This window comes from Anabrus simplex, chromosome 1, assembly GCF_040414725.1.
Source record: "Anabrus simplex isolate iqAnaSimp1 chromosome 1, ASM4041472v1, whole genome shotgun sequence".
NCBI classification, from domain to species: domain Eukaryota; kingdom Metazoa; phylum Arthropoda; class Insecta; order Orthoptera; family Tettigoniidae; genus Anabrus; species Anabrus simplex.
This window is the reverse complement of record NC_090265.1, coordinates 1,679,603,823-1,679,630,524: the sequence shown is the minus strand read 5'-3', so window position 1 is coordinate 1,679,630,524 and position 26,702 is coordinate 1,679,603,823. Positions and strand designations below refer to the sequence as shown.

Here is a 26,702-nt window from a genome sequence, read left to right as displayed (position 1 = left end):
ATAGATAATTTAGAGTTCCTGGAAACTGTCGGCTTTCTTTGCTTTATATCTTTATTCCTTTGATGAGACATCCCACAAACAAGGCATTTCTATTATGTCATTAATTATAAGTCCAAAGTAATCTTGCTCCACTCCATTTCTGACTATAAATTTTAGTACAGAGCAGAGAGAACTACACGCATGCGCGTACCGGTACTGTATTTTTAGCTTATAACAAAGAGAATGAGTGTTGCCTAGTGTTGTAACTATAATCCTACTTCCCATGAAGCACGTCGTTCGCGTTGCTTGGCTATCCGTTGGCATGGAAACGGCAAGGAAGTTGCCGAAGCTGTGCCAACATCTCACGAACAACTAATTGACTTGACATGTTTTCCACTTGGAGCGGAAAACACGCCAACATGTTAAAAGTGTTAACCTCAACATTCTGAGTTAACATGCAAAGTCAATTGGAAGACACAATCACAATATACATGTTAATTGTAACATGTTAAATTTCACGTGTTGGTGTTAAATGTTAATCAGTGGAGACTGACCTTAAAGCATACAAATATGTGTAAAATGATTTAGTTTTCATTTTTCTATAGAGTTCTTTTTGACAGGTTATGGAGTGTTATTGTTTACAGTGACTATCGCACATTATTTTGAACAAGGCTCATGGAAGCTAACTTTTATGCATATCTTACGATGAAATCCACAAATTGCTATCCGAACTAGGGCACTGTCTGTTGCTTGGTTGGGCCCAGTTACGGTTTATCATTGCATCACTAGAGTAAACTTTGAGGGAATTTCTGACTTTTCCACCTCTGAGAAGTTCTTGGTGGGGGGGGGGGGGGGGGGGGGGTGGAAGAGGGCAGGTGTCTGTTCAGTCAGTTCTTCTATTAGGAATGTTTGTCTTGAATGCAAGTGGTGTGACAGTCCAAGAACCTTTATCAAGACTCTCGCTTTGACACTTTCTAGAGGTTTGAGATCCAGTATTGTAATGTTCCCAGATTATTTCTGTACCATATGGAAGCACTTGTTCTATTTTTGCTCAGTAGAATCTCATGGCTGTTTTGAGGGTGAGTTTATTGAGGTTTTTGATTTCATATTTTGTTTTGATAGGAACTGATGTCCCTTCTCTGATGTGGATTCGAAATGACCGTCCAGTGGGTTGAAGGATTATTCTCGGGTATCTAAACAGTTTATGATCATTATTTCTTCATTGTAAGTAATCCTGTGCTCAGCTGTGATTCTCTCGCCTTGCCTGAATACCATCATAGCAGTTTTCTTTGTATTTATTTGTAGTCTTATGTCCTCTGCAGGCCAAGTCATTTGCATATGGATACAAGACAACCATGTCTAATTATCCTCATGTTGTCAGGTGTAGCTATATTGAGTAGATGATGATGACGATGACTGCTTGTTGTTTAAAGGGACTAACACCTGTCATTGGCCCCATATTAAGTAGAATCAGGCTCATTGGATTCCCTTGCTGTACTCGGTTAGTTTGAATCACTGGTGCTGAAGAAGTTATTGTGTCAGTAATTTCTATGTAATTGTATGCTAGGACGTTGATTGTGACTATCAGTGGGTTATTTATTATTTAGCTTTAATGTGAAATTCAAATTATAGATCCAGAGGAATGTTTCATGGTCTGATTGGGTCTTTAAATTTTAAATTCATTGTTATAGCATAGTTCTGTTCATAGTTCCAAAAACTTCAACAGATCCTGCTATTTTACAAAATTGGAACAATACACTTCACATTTGATGCTTCTTTACAGTTCAATTAAATTGTAGTCATCTAGGTTCTTTCTTGCAAAACTGTCTGCTACGACTTTTGGACTCGATACCTACTAGAAATCAATATATGGGGCAGATAAGTAAAAATGAAATCATCTGTAAATAAATTGCTTAGCGTTGATCTGCATTTGGGTCAGTTGCCCAGGAAGCAGATTCCCTGTCAATTGTTTACCTATGTTTTTCTTACCTAAAGGATTTCAAAGAACTTGGAAATTTATCAAACATTACCCTTGATAAATTACTCCAATATCTCTTAATTTCTGTTCCTATAAATGAATATTTGCCCCAGTTTGACATCTTGAATTCAAACTTTTATCTATATAGTTGAATGCTTCACTCAAACTTGCTCGTCTGCTAATGTTATTCCACACCATTTCTTCGTTGACAGCTCAGAATACACTACTTAATCGAGCAGTTTGTCTCCTTATTCCCAAGTCTTCTCAGCCCAGAATTTGCAACATTTTCTTAACTTACTCTCCATCAGAAATTGCCTAGAACAAATTGTGCTACTTTTTCTTAATTTTTTTATTTTTAAGTTCTTGTATCAAGTAATCCTGGTGTGGGTCCTATAAACTAGAGCCATACTGATGGTTCTTACGGTATGTAGGGGTTGTAGTAAGGATGTAAAGGAGAGAGCATATAAGTCTGTGGTAAGACCCCCAACTAGAGTACGGTTCCAGTGTATGGGACCTGGATTACTTGATTCAAGAACCAGAAAAAATCCAAAGAAAAGTAGCTTGATTTTTTCTGGGTGATTTCCGACAAAAGAGTAACGTTACAAAAATGTTGCAAAGTTTGGGCTTGGAAGACTTGGGAGAAAGGAGATGAGCTGCTCGACTAAGTGGTATGTTATGAAACAACAGGCCAGAATGCAGCATAGTATTGATAATGATCAAAATCAAATCAAAATCTCTTTATTTGCAAATGAGGTGTCTACCTCTGTGGCAAATGGTACACTGAAATACATTATTGTCAAGCATTAAATTTTAAATTAACAAGAGACGAAGAAAATTTTCCTAGAATACAATGTTATATACTTTACGCTAATAATTTTTTCTATTGAACACACACATCATCCTTAATAAATTTATATTATTTACAAAATTCTACTTATAATATCTCCTGTACTTACAAACATAGTCAACTCATATACAGTATGTGAAATTACTTCTAATAATATTATACAACTGGTATAAGGTTAAAATTAACATTGTATTTATTTACATATTTATATTTTACCCATTTTGGAACCTAAGTAGCATAACGACCTGCTGCGTTGATTGTGGCCTTATTCCTGTCTTTACAGTCTGCTACTTCATCTGCCACCTGGGCGACTGCCCTAAATGCAGATCAGTATTGATTGATTGATTGATTGATTCACTGACACAGACTGTTTTCAAAGTGACATTGCGACATGATATTTTCGAAAACAATCTAGCCACCCTATGCTAACTGCAGAACTTTTCAACAGATGCTAGAGATCAGCCTTAGGGATAAGATCCGTTCAGAGTACATCAGGAGAAGAACGAATGTAACAAGACATCCTAGAGAGAGTAGCAAGACTTTTTTTATTTTTATGTTAGTTGCTTTACGTCGCACCGACACAGATAGGTCTTATGGCGACGATGGGACAGGAAAGGCCTAGTAGTTGGAAACAAGCGGCCGTGACCTTAATTAAGGTACAGCCCTACCATTTGCCTGGTGTGAAAAATGGGAAACCATGGAAAACCATCTTCAGGGCTGCCGACAGTGGGGCTCGAACCCACGATCACCCGGATGCAAGCTCACAGCCGCGTGCCTCTACGCGCACGGCCAACTCGCCCGGTAGTAGCAAGACTAAAATGGCAATGGGTAGGACACGTAGCTTGACAAGACTACAACAGGTGGACCTCTAGGATTGTTCACTGGAGACCATGGGAACACAAGAGAGGCATTGGAAGACATCAGAAGAGATGGCTCGATGACATAAAACTGTTGGCTGGAATACACTGGTTCCAAGTGGCTCAAGACCGAAGACGATGGAAGCATGTGGAAGAGGCCTATATCCAGCAGTGGATTGAAATAGGCTAGAGAAGAAAGAAGAAAAATTCAAAAGCAGAGTCTGCTTCATCCATTTCTGTCACTTTGACCTAAAACCTCTTGTGATAGCCTGATTTGAATGCTTGCATGATTCCTTGGTCGTGTGTATGAAGATAAGTAGTAGTATTGGGTGGATAGAACAAGATTTTTACATTTGAAAGCATTATCTAGCATCAAGGTCACGTTTTGATTCCTGGCCTTCATTTTGGAACTGAAAGATAGGAGCCATCCAGGCTTTTTATTTGCATGGCATTCAACTTCAAGAACATTTAAGTCCATTTTTTTAAAGCACCTGGGTCTCAAGGATTTCTTTAATTAAATTTCATCTTATCTGGAGATCTAAACACAGTTGTCCCTTGTTACGTTTACTGGGCAGTTGAAATGCTATGGTATTTCTGTCTCAACAAATAGCGCATTTTAGTCTCTTTCTTGTCAAATTGAATGGAACTTATTGGTGACAATCTGAGGTATGACTAGAATTATGCAAGCTGAGTTGGAAAATCCCATTGTAACTTGCGAGTAAACAGTTGCTAGCAGCATTTCTGTGCCACTAGAATTCTCGGAATGTACACTAATTAGAACACAAGACGACCATGACAAAAAGTTTGGAATTAAATTCATGGCTACTACAACATTCTTATGTATATTTCTTTCTCTCTTTTCCTTGGACTCAAATAGTACAAACACACTTCCTGTATATGTGCAGAATGGTTGTAAAAGAGAGGATGACATAGACTGGTGTAAAGAAAAGCTCCTAGGAATGTGTAAAGTGTCGCTTAAGAGAAGTGGATGAGACAATTGGTGATGCCTGCTTTTTGGGGTTTGAGGTGTCTGCGGAATTATTTGACATGTTTCTTATGTAAAATAAAGTGTGTTAAATGTTCGTATAAGGAGGTGTCCGCTGAATAAAGATGTTGATTAGGGCAGGTTCAGATTATACAATGAGTACTTGGTTCAAAGTAGTTACAGGTGTTAGATGAGCTCATTGTACTCTTATTTTACATAGTTTATATGGATCACTTATTGAAAGGTATAAAATGGCAGGGAAGGATTCAGTTGGGTGGAAATGATGTGAGAAATTTTACATGCATCAAGTTGTTGTTGTTGTTTGAGTCATCAGTCCATAGACTGGTTTGATGCAGCTCTGCATGCCACCCTTACCTATGCTAACCTTTTCATTTCTATATAACTGCTGCATCCTACATCTGCGTTAATCTGCTTGTCATATTCATACCTTGGTCTACCCCTACCGTTCTTACCACCTACACATCCCTCAAAAACCATCTGAACAACTCCTGGGTGTCCTATCATTCTATCTCTTCTTCTCGTCAAACTTAGCCACAATGATCTCCTCTCACCAATTCAATTCAGTATCTCTTCATTTGTGATTCGATCTATCCATCTCCCTTTCAGCATTCTTCTGTAACCCCACATTTCAAAAGCTTCTGTTCTCTTTCTTTCTGAGTGATTGTCAATGTTTCACATCCATACAATGCCATTCTCCAAACAAAGTCTTCAAAGACATTTTTCTAATTCCTATATCAATATTTGAAGTGAGAAAATTTATTTTCTTAAGAAAGACCTTCCTTGCTTGTGCTAGCCTGCATTTTATGTTCTCTTTACTTCTGCCATCGTTAGTTATTTTATTACCCAAGTAACAATATTCATCCACTTTCTTTAAGACTTCATTTCCTAATCTAATATTTCCTGCATCACATGACTTTGTACGACTGCATTCCATTACTTTTGTTTTGGGCTTATTTATTTTCATCTTTTACTCCTCACCCAAGACTCTGTCCATACCACTCAGCAACTTCTCCAGATCGCCTGCACTCTCAGATAAAATAACAGTATCATTGGCAGATCTCATGGTTTTGATTTCCTCTCCTTGGACTGTGATTCCTTTTCCAAATTCCTCTTGGATTTCCTTTACTGCCTGTTCTATATAAACATTGAAAAGGAGGGAGGACAAACTGCAGCCTTGCCTGGCCCTTTTATGGATTGCTGCTTCTTTTTCGTAGCCCTTGATTCTTATCACTGCAGACGTGTTGTTAATGGCAGACTGTGCTGAAGGCCTGCAGTCTAATATGTTGGAACATGGAGATGTAACAAGTATGGTATGAAAATTAGTATTTCCAAGACTAAAGTGATATCATTTGAGATGAAACCTTAAGAGTATCAAACGTCAAGTGTTAAATACGAAACTGGAACAGGTTTGTTAAGATGGTGGTGTGGGCTTTTTTAGATGGAAGCCATGTTATCAACATACATAAGAACCAGTGTGGTTTCACATCTGGTATGTCAACAGTCGATGCATTTCAGACCCTATGGATGTTGACGGAAAGCATTACCTTATGAACAGTACTAAATAAGCAACTACATACGGTGTGTTTTAGCCTATAGAAAGCCTTTGACTGCATTCCCAGAGAGATTGGACCATGTTGCAACACCAAAATATCCTTGGAGTATGTGAACAATAAATATTTTAACATTGAATGGGAAGGAAACCAAATTGATTGACCTAGGCCTGGTTTCGTCAACACATGTTAAATATATATTAACAAGTAGTTAGTTAATACGGAGTTAAAATTTTAACATCTTGCTAGGTTTCTTGCGTTTCATCAAACTTTTCTTGTGAAATATTAACTAATCGACTGTTAACTCTCCCAGTATTGCGAACTGGTGCGAATCAAGGAGGCAGTGGTACGAACATGCTTTTTTACAGCGCGCTCCGATGCACTTTTGTTTGCGTACAGCTGTAAAATATGGCGCGAGAAGTGAAACGGAATCGTAGTTCTAATCTTTCCTCCTTCGAAAAAGAGTTGTTAATGGAATTAGTTAGTAAATGTATATAAGTTATTGAGTGCAAGCGCACGGATGGCTTTGACGATAAAAGAAAAGGACGAGGCGTGGGAGAAAGTCCGCGATGGTTTCAATGGGGTTGACAGATACTTTTTTAGTGGGTATCCACTGTCACCTAACAAAATCACTTTGTTAATTGTCCAACTTCAAACTGTGCTCCGATATGGGAGTTATTAAATATTGTATTGTCGTGTGCAGAACCAGACCACCTAGCAAGTATATCCCTGATTTGGAGGTTAGGCTCATTAATCACCTGAACATTAACAGAGAAATATCCCTTCCGATTATGATATATTTCGGCCCAATTGCCTCCAGGTGATTGGTTTCTTACATGTGTGTAATCTATTGCACCTAGAACAAACACTAGGAAAACGGCTTATTTCATAGAAGTCGCGGATAATTTGCTGACGCTCTTCTACTGAAGGGAATGTAATGTTATATGCCTCCTCCTCATGGATGCTATTGCTGCAGACACTCATCAAACAACTCTACTAAAAGTGGCTTTAGAAATTCCAGCATTGTCTCCGACCATTATGTGAAAATAACCAGTAGCAAAAAATCGTAATATTATCAGTACCTGTAACATTGGAGAAAGAGGTTAAGTTTCTCTTCGTAGGATATTCTAACCTCACTCGAATTTCGTCAACAACCTTAGCAACGACTATTTTCGATAACCTGTATCTATGAAGAAATTCCGCATCCGTCAAATTTTCAAAAGTCATTACGTCGCTGAACTCTTCTTCGATCAGGATTGTTTTGTAAAAGATCTAAATAGAGCAATTCCGCATCAAAAGCGAGATTCACAGCAGCCATTTTGGAACAGGTTGCTAAATGCTAATGTTGGCCATTTAACATTGGAAATGGCTGATGTTAACTTTAATATGCAGTTTAACATTTGTTAATGTTAACAGTTGTTGATGAAATGCAAATTTTCTTAAATCGTATGTTAAAATGATTTAACACCTTCTTAAGTACCGTACTAACATGTGTTGATGAAACCGGGCCCTAATGGAGAGATGAAAACTCTACATCGTGGGATTAAGTGAAGTAAAATGGATAGGGGATGGAATGAGAAACTAAGAAAGGGGTACACCTTGTACTGGATGGGTGACAGTAAAGAGAAAAGAAATGGAGTGCGATTTGTAGTGAATCAGAATGTCGAACCAATAGCTGAAGTTTAGTATGTAAATGAAAGAATTAATAACAATACACATACTGTACATGTAAACAAGGAACTATTGAAGATAATACAGGTGTATGCTTTACGGACAGGATGTAGCGTGGAAGAAAAAGAAGAGATCTTCAATGAACTGGAAACACATATTGTTGGAGATGGGATGATGATAATGGGAGATCTGAATGCTCATGTGGGAATTGACAGAATGGGATATATGAGAATGTTTTGGGCCCACATGGGTATGGCAATAGAAATGAAGATGGAGAGAAACTGTTGGGATTTGTATCAGAAATAACCTGATAATAAAGAACACATGGTTTATGAAGAGGAATAGCCATAAGATCAGCCGATATATTTGGGATGGACAGTATGGAATATTCATCGATTTTATAACAACAGACCGAGAATGGCGAAGATACGTCATGAATACCAAGATAATCCCCAGTGAAAGTATGGGAGGTGATCATAGATTATTAATTGTGAAATTAAAAGAAGTAAAAATCCTTAAAATTGTACTGAAGAAGAAACCAAAGATCAGGATTTGGGAGTTGGAGGAGGAGGAGGATAAAAGAATGGCATTCCAAGATTGTATAAAAGAGGAAGTTGCCTAACATGGAAATATGAAGTGGAGAAGAAGAGTGTGACAATTTAAGACAGACATTTGTGGAAGCAGCAATTGAGGTATGCGGGAAGCAAAGGTTAAGGGAAAGGAGACAAGGTAGTGGACAGAAAAAATAAAAAATAAATAAAACAAAGGAACAAGACGAAGAAAGAAATGGATAAAGTAAAGCAAAAAACATATCAGAGAGATGAGAATAAGGTAGAAAGGTTACACGTGGAATACAAAAGATTGAAACTATAAGGCCCGGTTTCATCAACACATGTTAGTACTTAACAAGGTGTTAAATCATTTTAACATACGATTTAAGAAAATTTGCATTTCATCAACAAATGTTAACATTAACAAATGTTAAACTGCGTATTAAAGTTAACATCAGCCATTTCCAATGTTAAATGGCTAACATTAGCATTTAGCAACCTGTTCCAAAATGGCTGCTGTGAATCTCGCTTTCGAGGCGGAATTGCTCTATTTCGATCTTTTACAAAACAATCCTGATCGAGGAAGAGTTCAACGAGGTAATGACTTTGAAAATTTGACGGATCCGAAATATCTTCATAGATACAGGTTATCGAAAACAGTCGTTGCTAAGGTTGTTGACGAAATTCAAGTTAGGTTAGAATATCCTATGAAGTGAAACTTACCTCTTTCTCCAATGTTGCAGGTATTGATAATATTACGAGTTTTTCCTACTGGTTATTTTCACACAATGGCCGGAGACAATGCTGGAATTTCTAAAGCCACTGTTAATAGAGTTGTTTGTCGAGTGTCTACAGCAATAGCATCCATGAGAAGGAGGTATAGTATATAACATTCCCTTCAGTAGAAGAGCGTCAGCAAATTATCCGCGACTTCTATGAAATAAGCCGTTTTCCTGGTGTTTGTTCTACGTGCAATAGATTGCACACATGTAAGAATCCAATCACCTGGAGGCAATTGGGCCGAAATATATCGTAATCAAAGGGATATTTCTCTGTTAATGTTCAGGTGATTAGCGAGCCTAACCTCCAAATCAGGGATATACTTGCTAGGTGGTCTGGTTCTGCACACGACAATACAATATTTAATAACTCCCATATCGGAACACAGTTTGAAGTGGGACAATTAACGAAGTGATTTTGTCAGGTGACAGCGGATACCCGCTAAAAAAAAGTATTTGTTTACCCCCATTGAAACCCTCGCAGACTTTTCCCGCGCCTCGTCCTTTCCTTTTATCGTCAAGCCATTTGTGCGCTTGCACTCAACAACTTATATATATTTACTAATTCAATTAACAACTCTTTTTCGAAGAAGGAAAAATTAGAACTACGATTCCGTTTCACTTCACGCGCCATATTTTACAGCTGTGCTCAAACAAAAGCGCATCGGAGCGCGCTGTAAAACAGCATGTTCGTACCACTGCCTCCTTGATTCGCACCAGTTCGCAATATTGGGAGAGTTAACAGTCGATTAGTTAACATTTCACAAGAAAAGTTTGATGAAACGCAAGAAACCTAACAAGATGTTAAATTTCTAACTCCGTATTAACTAACTACTTGTTAGTATATATTTAACATGTGTTGATGAAACCGGCCCTAAGTAAAGAGGAGTATCAAGGAAGAAAAGGAGAAATGTCGGGGAGAGTTTACCAACAAAATTGAGCAAGATAGTCGAGGAAATCAGAAACTATTATACAGAGTAATAAAATCGAAAAGAATAAATCAAGAAAAAATCAAGGCATTAGAGAGGGAAGATGGATACATAGTCCATGACGAAGAGGGTCTTCAGAAGGTGATGGCAATTTTGAAAAACTTTATAATGAGGATGACTGCTCGGAGGAAGGAGATAAGAAAATGGAAATAGATGGAGAAAAAGATGAGAACCCGATAACGTGGTTGGAACTTGAAAGGGCAGTGAAAGCAATGACCTAAGGTAAAGTAAGTGGAAAAGACTAATGCTGATATGATTAAGGCAGCAGGAAGCATTGGACTACAGTGGCTATACAGAGCCCTCAATGCCATATGGGAAAATGAAAGGATACCTGTAGATTGGCAACAAGGAAGCACTGTACCACTGTTCAAAAAAGGAAATAGGAAGAAATGTGAAAATTACAGAGGTATAACCCTATTATCACATGGGCTAAAAATAATGGAGAATGTCATAGACAAAAGACTGAGGGATGTAATAGAAACACAGTTAGTGGAAGAACAATATGGATTTAGACCAAATAGATCAACAGTGGACTTGATATTTACAGTGTGAATGATAATGGAAAAACATCTGGAAAGGAACAAGGAAATCATCTTTGTATTTTTGGATTTGGAAAAACCTTTTGATATAGTTAAGAGAAAACATGTATGGAAATGTGTACTGAAAAGGAATGTACCAAAATCATTAATTAACAAGATAAAAATGTTGGTATCATGAGAGTAAAAGCAAGTGGGGTGTGGTAACTCAGAAACATTTTATACAAAAAAAGGTCACAAGCAAGGAAGTGCACTGTCGCCATTATTGTTCATTATATTAATGGATGAAATCATAAAACGTGTGAAGCAGAGTATCAGTAGTGATGCTGTGAATGTTTTGGTATTTGCAGATGATGTGATGATTTGGGGAAAAGGAAACGGAAGTACAAAGTAGACTGGACATTTTGAATGAAAATCTGAAGGGGTTTGGAATGGTAATTAGTAAAAAGAAAACTGTAGTCATGCACTGTGGAAAAGAGAAAAAGAGAAGCCTAGTGAACATACACAGAGAACGGTTAGAGAATGTAGAACAGTTTACATATCTGGGTAGCATTATTAATGGAAGTAATGAAATCTGCACTGAAATTAATAACAGACTAATATATTGTTATATAAACAGTATTTCATAGTATAGCAATTTTAACATAAGGACTAGAAATGCTGGTAACTAGTAAGAGACAAGATAGTAAGATCCAAGCAGTAAAATGAAATGTTTAAGAACATCGGTTAAAAATCATTTAAGAAAGGCTCAGAAAACAACAGATAGGGAATCTGCCACCTGGGCGACTGCCCTAAATGCAGATCAGTAGTGATTGATTGATTGAAGACAAGAAGAGATAGAATTCAAAATATTAAAATCAGAGAAGAGCTAAATATAGAACTGTTAGTACAGAACATACAGAAAGCAACATTGAGATGGTTCGGACATGTAAAAAGAATGGGAAAGGAACGGGTAGCATGAAGGGAATTGGGAAGAGAAGTTAAGGGAGAGACCAATTGGAAGACTTAGAAGAAGGTGGATGGATCAGATTAGGAAGGCCATTAGAGAAGCTGGATTGGATGTGGCAGAAGTAATGGAGCAGGAAAAGGGGAAGGACAGAAAGGAGTGGAGGAGGCTTGTTAACCACACCGGGTGACTTTGAGTGGGACATTATTGATGGAGGATGATGATGATGATGATATGTGAGGCTGATTCAGGCCCACCCCCTTACGCTTGATCGTGCCAATCGCGAACAATCTCTCGCTTCCGCCCGCGTACCCGCAGCAGAGGACTATGGAAATTACTCAAAGATTAATCTGGAGTTTTCCATCTCGCGAGAGGTTCCTGGATACATCTAGCATCCGGACTGTTCTAGAAGAGTCGGCGCAGCTACACAAGAGAGGAACGACTTGCCTGCAGTGAGTAAGTTAGTGAGAGTGAGATTGAGTTTGCTGGTGTGAGTTTGCGAAGAGTGCAGTCAGTGATAGCCTGGGATGAGGCGACAGCCTGACTGAGTATCTGCCTGTTGGAGCCGAGGACTCGTTCCTGTTTCCCTGACATTGTGTGTGTGAGTCTCTTAGGGCCGGCTGCTGTAGAAGAACCTTGGGTGTTCTGGAGCAGCACGAAGAGAACACTGGGTGTCGGCAGATTGAGTGAATAGCGGAAACTACCCTGAGCTGTGAGACTGACGTGTAGGCTGTAGGGCGTGACAGCGCTAACAAGTGTGACTGAGTGGCTGAGTGAGGGTAGTGTAAATAATCGAAGACTCTCTATGTGTGTCATTGTAGAGGAACATGAGAAACTAAGAGCGCGAACCTTGTAAGTGTACTTGTGTAAATTGTAAGCTCGGCAATCGTATGTGTGTACCGGGCGAGTTGGCCGTGCGCGTAGAGGCGCGCGGCTGTGAGCTTGCATTCGGGAGATAGTAGGTTCGAATCCCACTATCGGCAGCCCTGAAAATGGTTTTCCGTGGTTTCCCATTTTCACACCAGGCAAATGCTGGGGCTGTACCTTAATTAAGGCCACGGCCGCTTCCTTCCAACTCCTAGGCCTTTCCTATCCCATCGTCGCCATAAGACCTATCTGTGTCGGTGCGACGTAAAGCCCCTAGCAAAAAAAAAAAAATCGTATGTGTGCGTGTGTAAATGTGTAATTGTAGTGCTTAGTTAATAAATCTTAGAAATAAGATGCTATCAGGTTCTGTACCCATTTATTTACCCCGCCAGTACGTCACAACTCGCGTCAGAAGTGGGATGGACAAGTGTGATAAACTAATGGATAACCTCTTAAGTTAAAACTGGTGTCAGAATCAAGTACTTGGTAGCGCATTTTTTAGTCGGCAGAAATTTCTTCGAGTGAAATGAATTCCGAACAGCTCCAGATTTTTCTAAGTAAGTTTAGTGAACTTGAAAATAAAATCTTCTGGCTATGGTGAACACATTAGTGAATTGAGATCTGAACAGACATCTAACCCGGACCAACTGAAAACAGACTTAAGTGAACGGAAGAGCAAGCAGTTGAAGTCAGAAAACGAAGTGAGCTCTCTCTCTCTCTAGAACAGACTGTGGCGCAATACACGCGATGAAATCCAAGAATTAAAAAATCTTCCCATTTTTATTCTAAAAAGTTGGCAGGTATGATCATACCATTGCCCACTATCCACCTCACAACATTATCGAGGTCATTTTTCAGTTGCTCACAATCTTGTAATTTATTACTGTACAGAATAACTTCTGTAAAACGCCTTATCTCTGATTCCACTTCTTTACACATATCATTTATATTTATAAGAAAACATAAAGGTCTAATAATACTGCCTTGAGGAATTCCTCTCTTAATTATTACAGGGACAGATAAAGCTTTGCCTACTCCAATTCTCAGAGTTCTATTTTCCAGAAACATAGCCACCCATTCAGTCACTCTTTTGTCAAGTCCAATTGCACTCATTTTGCCAGTAGTCTCCCATTGTCTACCCTATCAAATGCCTTACATAGGTCATTCGTGATACAGTCCATTTGACCTTCTGAATCTAGGGTATCAGCTATATCTTGCTGGAATCCTACAAGTTGAGCTTCAGTGGAATAACCTTTCCTAAACCCAAACTGCCTTCTATCAAACCAGTTATTAATTTTGCAAACATATCTAATGTAATCAGAAAGAATGCTTTCTCAAAGCTTACGTGTAATGCATGTCAAACTGACTGGCCTGTAATTTTCAGCTGTATGTCTGTCACCCTTTCTTTATACACAGGGCTACCATAGCAACTCTCCATTCATTTGGTATAGCTCTTTCTTGCAAACAGTAATCAAATATCCCCCAAAACCTTATCAATTCCAGCTGTTTTTCTACTTTTCAACTTTTGTATCTTACTGTAAATATCATTAATAATAATATAATAATAATAATAATAATGTTACTTGCTTTACATCCCACTAACTACTCTTTTATGGTTTTTGGAGACGCCGAGGTGCCGGAATTTAGTCCCGCAGGATTTCTTTTACGTGCCAGTAAATCTACCGACACGAGGCTGACGTATTTGAGCACCTTCAAATACCACCAGACTGAGCCAGAATCGAACCTGCCAAGTTGGGGTCAGAAGGCCAGCGCCTCAACCGTCTGAGCCACTCAGCCCGGCTGTAAATATCATTGTTATCATAGATAAATTTTAATACTTCTTTAGTATTAGTCATCTCCTCTATCTGGACATTATCCTTGTAACCAACAATCTTTACATACTGCTGACTGAATACTTCTGCCTTTTGAAGATCCTCACATACACACTTCCCTTGTTCAGTAATAATTCCTGGAATGTCCTTCTTGGAACCTGTTTCTGCATTAAAGTAGCTATACATACCTTTCCATTTTTCACTAAAATTTTTACGACTGCCAATTATGCTTGGCATCATGTTATCCTTAGCCGACTTCTTTAATAGATTTAATTTCCTAGTAAATTACTTAAATTTCTCCTTACTTCCACAGCCATTTCTAACTCTTACTTCTTTCCAATCTGCACCTCCTTCTTAGTCTCTTTACTTCTGTTATAATATAGTGGATCTTTACCATTCTTTTCCACCTTTAAAGGCACAAACCTATTTTCACATTCCTCAACAATTGCTTTAAACCCATCCCAGAGTCTGTTTACATTTTTATTTACCGTTTTCCACCAATCACAGTTACTTATTAAAAACTCCCTTATACCTGTTTTATCAGCCATATGGTACTGCCTAATAGTCCTAATTTAATGCCTTTCTTTCACATTTATTTTTAACCATGACAAAAACAGCGTTGTGATCACTAATACCATCTCTTACTTCGGTTTCTCTATAGAGCTCATCTGGTTTTACCAGCACCACAACCAGAATATTCTCCCCTCTAGTTGGTTCCATCACTTGCTGAATCAGATGCCCTTCTCATATTAACTTATTTGCCATTTGTTGGTCATGGTTCCTGTCGTTTGCATTACCTTGCCAATTGACATTTGGTAAATTGAGATCAACAGCTATAATCACGTTCCTTTCCTTATTGTTTCCCACATAACTAATTATCTTGTCAAATAATTCTAAATCAGAGTAAGCGCTACCCTTTCCCAGTCTGTAGACTCTATAGACATCAAGTTGCCTATCACATTTAGAGATGGGCCGTACACCTAGAATTTCATGTTTGTCATCTTTAACTTTTTCGTAGCTTACAAATTCTTCTTTAACTAGAATGAATACTCCCCCTCCTACCATTCCTAACCTATCTCTATGGTACACTGTCCAGTTCCATGACAAAATTTCTGCATCCATTGTATCATTTCTCAGCCATGATTCAACTCCTATTACAATATCTGGTAGGTATACAGGGTGAAGCGAAATTCGTGCACTCGGGCGTCGCAGCGCGACTCCTCACATGCCAGCAATAAAAATATGTCTCTCACGAAAGTTCGTCCTTCGAGTATATCCGGCAGAAAAAGGGCGTTGAAGAGTGGCAATCTGGCAACACTGTAACCACATGTAGGGTAACTACTTCTGTCAGCACATATTATTCGCGCTGCACGGTTGATGCAGTGGAATGTGTTCTGGGTTAGCATGCAGGAGGTCGAGGGGTCGATCCTGGGTTGAAGCGTGTATTTTTTATTTCATAAATGTAGTCCATGTGGTATGGTATCTGGCAACTTAATCGTCAACAGCGATTGCAGCGAGTCCTCTAAAAACCATTTGCACTTACATACTACGATCCTAGAAATGGACAAACAATCGTTTTCATTGGTCAGCTTTGAAAGACACACTTTCCACGTTGTGGGCGTGAATTTATTCGCACCCCTTCATATACTAGATGCGAAACCTGTTTCCTTTGTATCTTCCTCAATGATCTCATAGATTAGTACCAACTATTATTCTTGCCTCGTTCAGGTCCATTACATTTCGTTAGGGCCTTACATTACCAGTGGGCCTAGCAAAGTATTTGTTGTGTTCAGTGTTACTAAATGTTGTAAATGTTGGATACGTGTGACCTAAGGTACGGTGTCTTACTGTATTACAGTATGTAATGTCCGATGGAAATTAGCAAATAAAAAATTGCACCTCAACCCTGGATCGAACCCTCGACTTCCTTCATGCCTACCCAAAACTCTATCCAAAGCACCAACTGTACAGCATGGAAAATATTTGGTGACAGAGGTACTTACCGTACATATGGTTGCAGTGTTGCCAGATTGCCACTCTTCAACGTCCTTTTTCTGCCTGATATACTCGCAGGACAAACTTTTGTTAGAGACTTTTTTTATTGCTGGCATGTGAGGAGTCGCACTACGACGCCCGAGTGCACGAATTTCACTTCATCCTGTATATCTATTAAATTACTTAATTCTATTCCTTTCTTTACAAAACTTCTTACAGTTCAGCACTATCATTTTTATGTCAACCCTGCTTGACTTTCAGTTCCCTGTTCCCTTATCACCACTCCCTAAGCCACCCCATTTCCCTGAATGTTCCTCCCTATTACCCTTCTAAAGAAATTTCCTATCTTATATGTACCACTGCGTTTTAAGTGAAGGCCATCTGAATACAGATCCCTATCTCCTACCCACCCATTAGAATCTAGATCTCTCACTCCCAGTTTCCCACATACCCACTCCATAGTCTCATTTAAATCCCCAATCACCTTCCAGTCAGTATCCCTCCTACACAGTATTCCATTGATAACAATCTCTGCTTAAACTTCCCTGTGCTGCAGTTACCAGATTCCACATATCCCCAACTTTGTTGGTACTTATAGCTGCTTGTCTTACGTTGTTAGTATATACGTGAAACACTACTACCTTCTCCTTTCCCTCCTCCTTCTCTTCTATTTTCCTCAACATCTGCGTTAAGCTAATTCCTGGATAACATTCTACCCTGGTTTCCTTTCCTCCACGCACTTTCCCCACATGTCTAACAATGGAATCCCTCATGACCAGAGCCTCAACCCTACCCACCTCATTTGATCCCTTCCCCTCCTGGTCAGTCCTGTCTTTCCTGACAGCTGCAGAAGCTACTTCCTTCTCCCTTTTCCCCATCCTATGCCCCTGTTCCATCTGTCGTTTCCTATCCACTACTCCACATTTCCCTTTCCTAGCTTTTCCCTTCCTCCTACTTCCACACTTCTCAGCAACAGTTCCCTGTTCCTCATCTTCCCTCGGTTGTTTTACCTGCAGTGACTCATACCGATTTCTCACCGACACCTGTCCTGAATTCTGATCCTGAATAGAGCCCTTATCCTGCAATCTCCTTCCCCTTAAAACATTAGACCACCTGTCTTCTACAATTCTTCCCTTTCCTTTCCATCCCTCTTTTACACCTACTGTATCCTGTACATTGTTTGAGGGGGCCTACTTTCCTTCCTGTCATCTGAGAGAATCCTAATTATCTCCCTCAAACTCCTCTCTCATACTCCTTAATGCCTGGCCACACCCACAGTTCCTATCTTTCACTCTTTAGCCATTCTTTACTAAATAATGATAAGAAAAGGAAAAATAAGATGACTTATTCTGTGCAAAATAAAAATGAAAGGAAAGAAATATTGTCTAGGATAGTTCACAAAGATCACACGACAATAAGGTAATTAATACAGGCTACTACTACACATCAATACTACTTAGTTGTACAATTTTTTTCTTACAAGACCCTTACAGGATGAAAATTGCTGTTAATTACTGAAAACGGAAAATAACGCACAAGAATTGCACAATTGAAGTTATGTGCCGAAAAGGGATCTGACATCACATTTATTCTGAAAGTAAGGTTTCATCGGATGAAGGATCTATATGGACGTTCCTGCATAGTGGCGTAGTCATGTGGAAGAATTCAGAACTTGTTGCTATGCTAGAGGTTGGAGAACGTCTGTTTTTTGCAATTAACTCATAATAGAGATTTTGGTGGTTAGGCCCCTATTCGGCGCATCGCTTCAGTTCTAAACTGTAGTTAAGTCTACCCTAATTACTACAATAGAATTCTAGTAAGAGAGTTACTACAGATGCTTACAGGATGAAAATTGCTGTTAATCACTGAAAACGGAAAATAACGCACAAGAATTGCACAATTGAAGTTATGTGCCGAAAAGGGATCTAACTGACATCACATTTATTCTGAAAGTAAGGTTTCATCGGATGAAGGATCTGTATGGACGTTCCTGCATAGTGGCGTAGTCATGTGGAAGAATTCAGAACTTGTTGCTATGCTAGAGGTTGGAGAACGTCTGTTTTTTGCAATTAACTCATAATAGAGATTTTGGTGGTTAGGCCCCTATTCGGCGCATCGCTTCAGTTCTAAACTGTAGTTAAGTCTACCCTAATTACTACAATAGAATTCTAGTAAGAGAGTTACTACAGATGCTATACTACACAAATATTTCACGGTAATGGAATAAACACATTAATATCTAATCATCATCATAATTTCCCTTTGTCCAGCTGTAGCCTGCTAGGGGCAAATATGGTTCCTCTCCATTTTCTTCGGTCTTTCCACCACTCCCCCTCCAACACTGTGTCCCAGTCCAGGTTTCTTCCTCTAATACTGTGTTGGATTGTGTCCGTCCATCTCAATTGTGGTCGTCCATGGCCTCTCCTTCCTTGCATTTGCATTTCCATCACTTTTTTTGGCATTCTTTCATCACTCATTCGCTTTGTGCCCAAACCATCTTAGTCGGCTCTTCTCAATTCTATCGTTCATTTTTTCCACTCCAATTTTTTCCTGGATTTTCTCATTCCTTATTTTGTCTCTTCTACTCTTCTGTATCATACTCCTCAAGAACTTCATTTCGGCTGCCTGTATTTGACTCTCATCCTTCTTTGTCATTGTCCAAGTTTCTGCCCCGTAGGTAGTTAGGGGTACGTAATACATCTTGTACATAGTTTCCTTTGGTTCCATTGGCACATCTTTGTCCCATAACATGTTTCTTACCCTATGATAGAAACAACTTCCAGTTTGAATCCTCTTGCTAATCCCAGCATCCAGTCGAGCATTCTCCATTAATTCACTCCCCAGGTATTTAAATGTTTCCACTACTTCCAGGGGCTTGTCTGCAAGTCTAATTTGACCTTTCCCTTCTTTCTCCCCTCTAGTCATAACAATGGTTTACTCTTCTCTACACTTATTTTCAACCCACATTCTTCGCTCTCGGACAGGCGAGAATGGCCCTTTACTGCACATTCCACACACGTTATTATGTTAAAATATTCCACCTAACTTCTCAGCAAGAAATGTCAACATCATGCCATTAAGATGACCTTAACATCCGCTCACTGGATTCCTTACACATCGTTTTTATTCTACTGGATTTAACTTTGTGCACCTCACCATCAAACTTTCACCGACACAACAGAATATTGTATGTCAACACAGCACCTTCAAAAAGAAGAATTTTAACGTCAAGTTTTACTGAATCATCCCATGTGGACAATTTTAATTTTAATGTCAACAATATATTTTTAAGTGTTGTGCTTTGATCAATCTTGAACACTCTTAACCATTTTAATTGACGCATTCGGCTACCCGAATTATTTTAATGTGTTGCTTTGTCCCTGTTGCTTTCTCTTAAAGACTTTTACGGCTGATGATGTCTACAAGTTAGACGAAACCTGTCCCGTCATATTTCTAAATATATGTAAATAATTAGATAATAAAGAATCTTGGTATTGTAAAGGTGGAACATTTGACTCAACCTTCAAAGTATACTGGATACTGGCTGCACTTAAGGGTCTAAAGTTAAAAATTCGCAAGAACTACTCAAGGATTACCAACGAAGTTAAACGCCTAGACAGATTATTATTCATTTAGTATTACTTTATCCTACTATGCTCTAATTGAAATGAAATGTGCTGTTTGGTTAAATGCTAAAGTATCAAAAGGGTTAGAGCCTACAGTACACAAAGATACACACAAATATAACAGGCAAGATAATATCTAATATACCATATCTGCACAACATTTCTCAACTGAAATGTGGTTATGTGATTATTACAGATGGTGGATTCTGTTATTTTCCCTGCTCCTCGGGATGGAGAATAAAAGTGCCCTTAAATGCTGAAAAATATGAGGTTTTCTACAATAATTTCTCAAAAATACTTCTGTCAGAACTATGCCAGGGACTTGAAATGCAATTATTAGGATATAGGAACTAGATTATTGTTAGTTAACTGCTCATAAATACTGAAAGATCGAGGGTGTGAAATATAAATTACGGATACTTGAACTGCCTAGTCAGAACTACAATGATCGGGATACAAGAATCAGCTGATTTTTATTTATATATTCTTTATGCGCTACACCCTTTGTTCACGACTGTAGCCAACAATGCAATATTGGAATGCGAAGAGTGACAATAATCAATAACAATACGACTGTTAACTCTCTCGCCAGTGAAATACTGGGTATTCTGTTGAAATATTTTCTTTAACACTCCGGTGGTCGCGCCAAGAAAAGTCACGTCAGTGGTCGTGAGGATCACAATTGTGATCCGTACTTTCTTTGTTATATAATGCTATTCTATGCTATTTATTCAATGAATATGAATTATGAAAAGAACTTTATTTTCTGTACAATACAATATAATTATGCATGGATTTATAAACAATCCCTGAAAAATTACCGGAGATTGTGATTTGTCTCACTCACTCCCTCCATAAAGTACCTCACTGTCTGGTTCATTCAGCCATGGATTTATATTCTCATAGTCATCCATTTTGTACTTATATACCAACATTTGATATAAACTCATAAAGCAGAGTATATATATGCACATGAACTGAGATTAGACACCGTAATAAGAAAACGAACAAAGTCAAAAGAAGTCATGCTAGTGGTCGCATGGATCACAGTTGTGATCCATAAGAATAAATTGCTTTATAACGCAACAACCATCAGTCAAGGTTAGCAAACTACTGCGTTATCAGAGAGGGGATGGTGTGCGAGGAAGGTGCACAGATGCTCAAGGTCAACAGTCATACCAAAAAAACAGCAGCGAAAAAAATAAATGGCTGGATCATTATTGTGATCCGCGCGACCACTGGAGTATTAAACAAAATTTACAACAGTATTGCGTTATTTAAAGAATTTTGTGATAGGTGGAACAGTTGAAGTGCTATTTGGAATACCCTGTCAATTGCCTGCCCAAGTTACGACTGTCTTTAATATCTTGTCTTTGTAAGTATTTTAACAAACCTACTGATATTTTAATAATAATATTAAAAAAGAAAGATTTTCCAGCAAGATATTGCAGATGTCCTGGATTCAGGAGGTCAATTAGACTGTGTCGTGATTGTCCTGTCTAAGGCAGACCACTGGCAAAAATGAGTGCAATTGGACTTGACAAAAGAGTGACTGAATGGGTGGCTCTGTTTCTAGAAAATAGAATTCAGAGAATTAGAGTAGGTGAAGCTTTATCTGTGCCTGTAATAATTAATAGGGGAATTCCTCAAGGCAGTTTTATTGGTCCTTTATATTTTCTTATATATATATCAATGATATGTGTAAAGAAGTAGAATCAGAGATAAGGCTTTTTGCAGATGATGTTATTCTGTATAGAGTAATAAATAAGTTACAAGATTGTGAGCAACTGCAAAATGGCCTCGATAATGTTGTGAGATGGAGAGTAGGCATGGTATGATGATAAACGGGGATAAAAGTCAGGTTGTGAGTTTCACAAATAGGGAAAGTCCTCTCAGTTTTAATTATTGCATTGATGGGGTAAAAGTTCCCTTTGGTGATCATTGTAAGTACCTAGGTATTAATATAAGGAAAGATCTTCATTGGGGTAATCACATAAATATGATTGTAAATAAAGGGTACAGATCTCTGCACATGGTTATGAGGGTATTTAGGGATTGTAGTAAGGATGTAAAGGAGAGAACATATTTGTCTCTGGTGAGACCCCAACAAGAGTATGGTTCCAGTGTACGGGACCCTCACCAGGATTACTTGATTCAGGAACTGGAAAAAATCCAAAGAAAAGCAGCTCGATTTGTTCTGGGCGATTTCCGACAAGAGAGTAGCGTTACAAAAATGTTGCAAAGTTTGGGCTGGGAAGACTTGGGAGAAAGGAGACGAGCTGCTCGACTAAGTGGTATGTAATACCAATATAAATGGTCCGTTATTGGACATTATAAATTTTCCAGCCAACTAATTCCTGGTTGCCAGCGTTTCGCCCCCGTGCGCTAGGCTGGGCTCTTCAGTTGGTACCTAGCACACCTACCAAGACGCTGGCAAGTGCATACCGTGGAGGCCACTGCGTAGGCTAACTGTAGCCACCGGCAGTGCCAATGCACTATGACAGACCCTGCCTCACTACTAAAAATTGATGCCTGCCTGGCCATCAGATGATGTAGATGTTGATTCCCATAGGGAATTGAAATATTTGTCCCGAATGAGTAAATTTATAATACCAATATAAATGGTCCGTTATTGGACATTATAAATTTTCCAGCCAACTAATTCCTGGTTGCCAGCGTTTTGCCCCCGTGCGCTAGGCTGGGCTCTTCAGTTGGTACCTAGCACACCTACCAAGACGCTGGCCAGTGCATACCGTGGAGGCCACTGCGTAGGCTAACTGTAGCCACCGGCAGTGCCAATGCACTATGACAGACCCTGCCTCACTACTAAAAATTGATGCCTGCCTGGCCATCAGATGATGTAGATGTTGATTCCCATAGGGAATTGAAATATTTGTCCCGAATGAGTAAATTTATAATACCAATATAAATGGTCCGTTATTGGACATTATAAATTTTCCAGCCAACTAATTCCTGGTTGCCAGCGTTTCGCCCCCGTGCGCTAGGCTGGGCTCTTCAGTTGGTACCTAGCACACCTACCAAGACGCTGGCCAGTGCATACCGTGGAGGCCACTGCGTAGGCTAACTGTAGCCACCGGCAGTGCCAATGCACTATGACAGACCCTGCCTCACTACTAAAAATTGATGCCTGCCTGGCCATCAGATGATGTAGATGTTGATTCCCATAGGGAATTGAAATATTTGTCCCGAATGAGTAAATTTATAATACCAATATAAATGGTCCGTTATTGGACATTATAAATTTTCCAGCCAACTAATTCCTGGTTGCCAGCGTTTCGCCCCCGTGCGCTAGGCTGGGCTCTTCAGTTGGTACCTAGCACACCTACCAAGACGCTGGCCAGTGCATACCGTGGAGGCCACTGCGTAGGCTAACTGTAGCCACCGGCAGTGCCAATGCACTATGACAGACCCTGCCTCACTACTAAAAATTGATGCCTGCCTGGCCATCAGATGATGTAGATGTTGATTCCCATAGGGAATTGAAATATTTGTCCCGAATGAGTAAATTTATAATACCAATATAAATGGTCCGTTATTGGACATTATAAATTTTCCAGCCAACTAATTCCTGGTTGCCAGCGTTTCGCCCCCGTGCGCTAGGCTGGGCTCTTCGGTTGGTACCTAGCACACCTACCAAGACGCTGGCCAGTGCATACCGTGGAGGCCACTGCGTAGGCTAACTGTAGCCACCGGCAGTGCCAATGCACTATGACAGACCCTGCCTCACTACTAAAAATTGATGCCTGCCTGGCCATCAGATGATGTAGATGTTGATTCCCATAGGGAATTGAAATATTTGTCCCGAATGAGTAAATTTATAATACCAATATAAATGGTCCGTTATTGGACATTATAAATTTTCCAGCCAACTGGCACTGCCGGTGGCTACAGTTAGCCTACGCAGTGGCCTCCACGGTATGCACTGGCCAGCGTCTTGGTAGGTGTGCTAGGTACCAACTGAAGAGCCCAGCCTAGCGCACGGGGGCGAAACGCTGGCAACCAGGAATTAGTTGGCTGGAAAATTTATAATGTCCAATAACGGACCATTTATATTGGTATTATAAATTTACTCATTCGGGACAAATATTTCAATTCCCTATGGGAATCAACATCTACATCATCTGATGGCCAGGCAGGCATCAATTTTTAGTAGTGAGGCAGGGTCTGTCATAGTGCAATGGCACTGCCGGTGGCTACAGTTAGCCTACGCAGTGGCCTCCACGGTATGCACTGGCCAGCGTCTTGGTAGGTGTGCTAGGTACCAACTGAAGAGCCCAGCCTAGCGCACGGGGGCGAAACGCTGGCAACCAGGAATTAGTTGGCTGGAAAATTTATAATGTCCAATAACGGACCATTTATATTGGTATTATAAATTTACTCATTCGGGACAAATATTTCAATTCCCTATGGGAATCAACATCTACATCATCTGATGGCCAGGCAGGCATCAATTTTTAGTAGTGAGGCAGGGTCTGTCATAGTGCATTGGCACTGCCGGTGGCTACAGTTAGCCTACGCAGTGGCCTCCACGGTATGCACTGGCCAGCGTCTTGGTAGGTGTGCTAGGTACCAACTGAAGAGCCCAGCCTAGCGCACGGGGGCGAAACGCTGGCAACCAGGAATTAGTTGGCTGGAAAATTTATAATGTCCAATAACGGACCATTTATATTGGTATTATAAATTTACTCATTCGGGACAAATATTTCAATTCCCTATGGGAATCAACATCTACATCATCTGATGGCCAGGCAGGCATCAATTTTTAGTAGTGAGGCAGGGTCTGTCATAGTGCATTGGCACTGCCGGTGGCTACAGTTAGCCTACGCAGTGGCCTCCACGGTATGCACTGGCCAGCGTCTTGGTAGGTGTGCTAGGTACCAACTGAAGAGCCCAGCCTAGCGCACGGGGGCGAAACGCTGGCAACCAGGAATTAGTTGGCTGGAAAATTTATAATGTCCAATAACGGACCATTTATATTGGTATTATAAATTTACTCATTCGGGACAAATATTTCAATTCCCTATGGGAATCAACATCTACATCATAAGTGGTATGTTCCGAGCTGTCAGTGGAGAGATTGCATGGGAGGACATCAGTAGATGAATAAGTTTGAGTGGTGTCTTTAGAAGTAGGAAAGATCACAATATGAAGATAAATTTGGAATTCAAGAGGACAAATTGGGGCAAATATTCCTTTATAGGAAGGGGAGTTTTCACACAGAAATTGAGAGATGATATGCAGGGCAGCAAGAAATTACTGTATGGTATCTTAAGAAACAAAAAGAGAGATCAAGTAAACATCAGATTTGTGACGGATGAAAGTGGCATAATTTTAACAAAGCCAGAAGAAATAAGAAATAGATGGAGAGAGTATTTTCAAAAGCTGCTGAACACAAGAACGGATGACAGTCATTCAGTGGACGACCAGGAAAGGCAATTAGTTGACGAAGGAATGGATAAAGAAATTACAATGAATGAAATTGAAATGGCAGTAAGAAAGATGAAGAATGGAAAAACTGCTGGAATAGATGAAATTTCAGTGGAGATGATAAAGGCAGCTGGAGCTGTAGGCCTGCAGTGGACATATCGGGTTCTCAGGAATGTCTGGGAGAATAAGGAGGTCCCTGAGGATTGGCAAAAAGGAATAATCATCCCAATTTTCAAGAAAGGTGATAAGAAAGTTTTGAAGAACTACAGGGGAATTACTCTAATATCCCACGTTGCTAAGATAATGGAAAGGATACTGGAAAGTAGAATAAGGTTGAGGGTTGAGAAGCAGATACAGGAAAATCAGTTTGGTTTCAGAAGTGGAAGGTCAACAATAGAGCCCATTTTCATTAAGAGACAACTAATGGAAAAGCATAGGGAGTACGGGAATGATATGGTGATGACATTCATTGATATTGAAAAGGCATATGACAGTGTCCCTAGGACGAAAGTTTGGGACAGTCTGGTGCAAAAAGGAATTGGACAGGGATTAATAAAAGTGATCATGGCATTGTATAAGGAATGTTGTAGTTGCATGCAAACACAAGTTGGTTCAAAATAACTAGTGGGCTGAGACAGGGAAGTGTCCTATCACCAATCCTGTCTACAATAGTAATGGATGACATCATGGGAACAGCAAAAGCAGCATATGGAGGAAGAGAAATGAACATGATGTTATTTGCAGATGATATTGTGATTTGGGGAGAAGACGACAGGAAGGTTCAAGAACAGTTAAATGTGGTGAATGGGAAGATTGAAGAATGTGGATTGAAAATAAGTGTAGAAAAGAGTAAAACTCTTGTTATGACTAGAGGGGAGAAAGAAGGGAAAGGTCAGATTAGACTTGCAGACAAGCCCCTGGAAGTAGTGGAAACGTTTAAATACCTGGGGAGTGAATTAATGGAGAATGCTCGACTGGATGCTGAGATTAGTAACAGGATTCAAGCTGGAAGTTGTTTCTATCATAGTGTAAGAAATATGTTATGGGACAAAGATGTGCCAATGGAAGCAAAGGATACTATGTACAAGATGTATTACGTACCCATAACAACTTACGGAGCAGAGACTTGGACAGTGACAAAGAAGGATGAGAGTCGAATACAGGCAGCAGAAATGAAATTCTCGAGGAGTATGATACAGAAGAGTAGACGAGACAAAATAAGGAATGAGAAAATCCGGGAAGAAA

The 26,702-nt window shown here is 39.6% G+C and overlaps 1 protein-coding gene across 1 annotated transcript in view; it reads left to right on the top strand.

Annotated features, from left to right (window-relative positions):
- The window catches only part of LOC136881763 (uncharacterized), a 145,508-nt gene that overhangs the window by 1,060 nt on the left and 117,746 nt on the right, over positions 1-26,702 (top strand). The window lies entirely within an intron of this gene.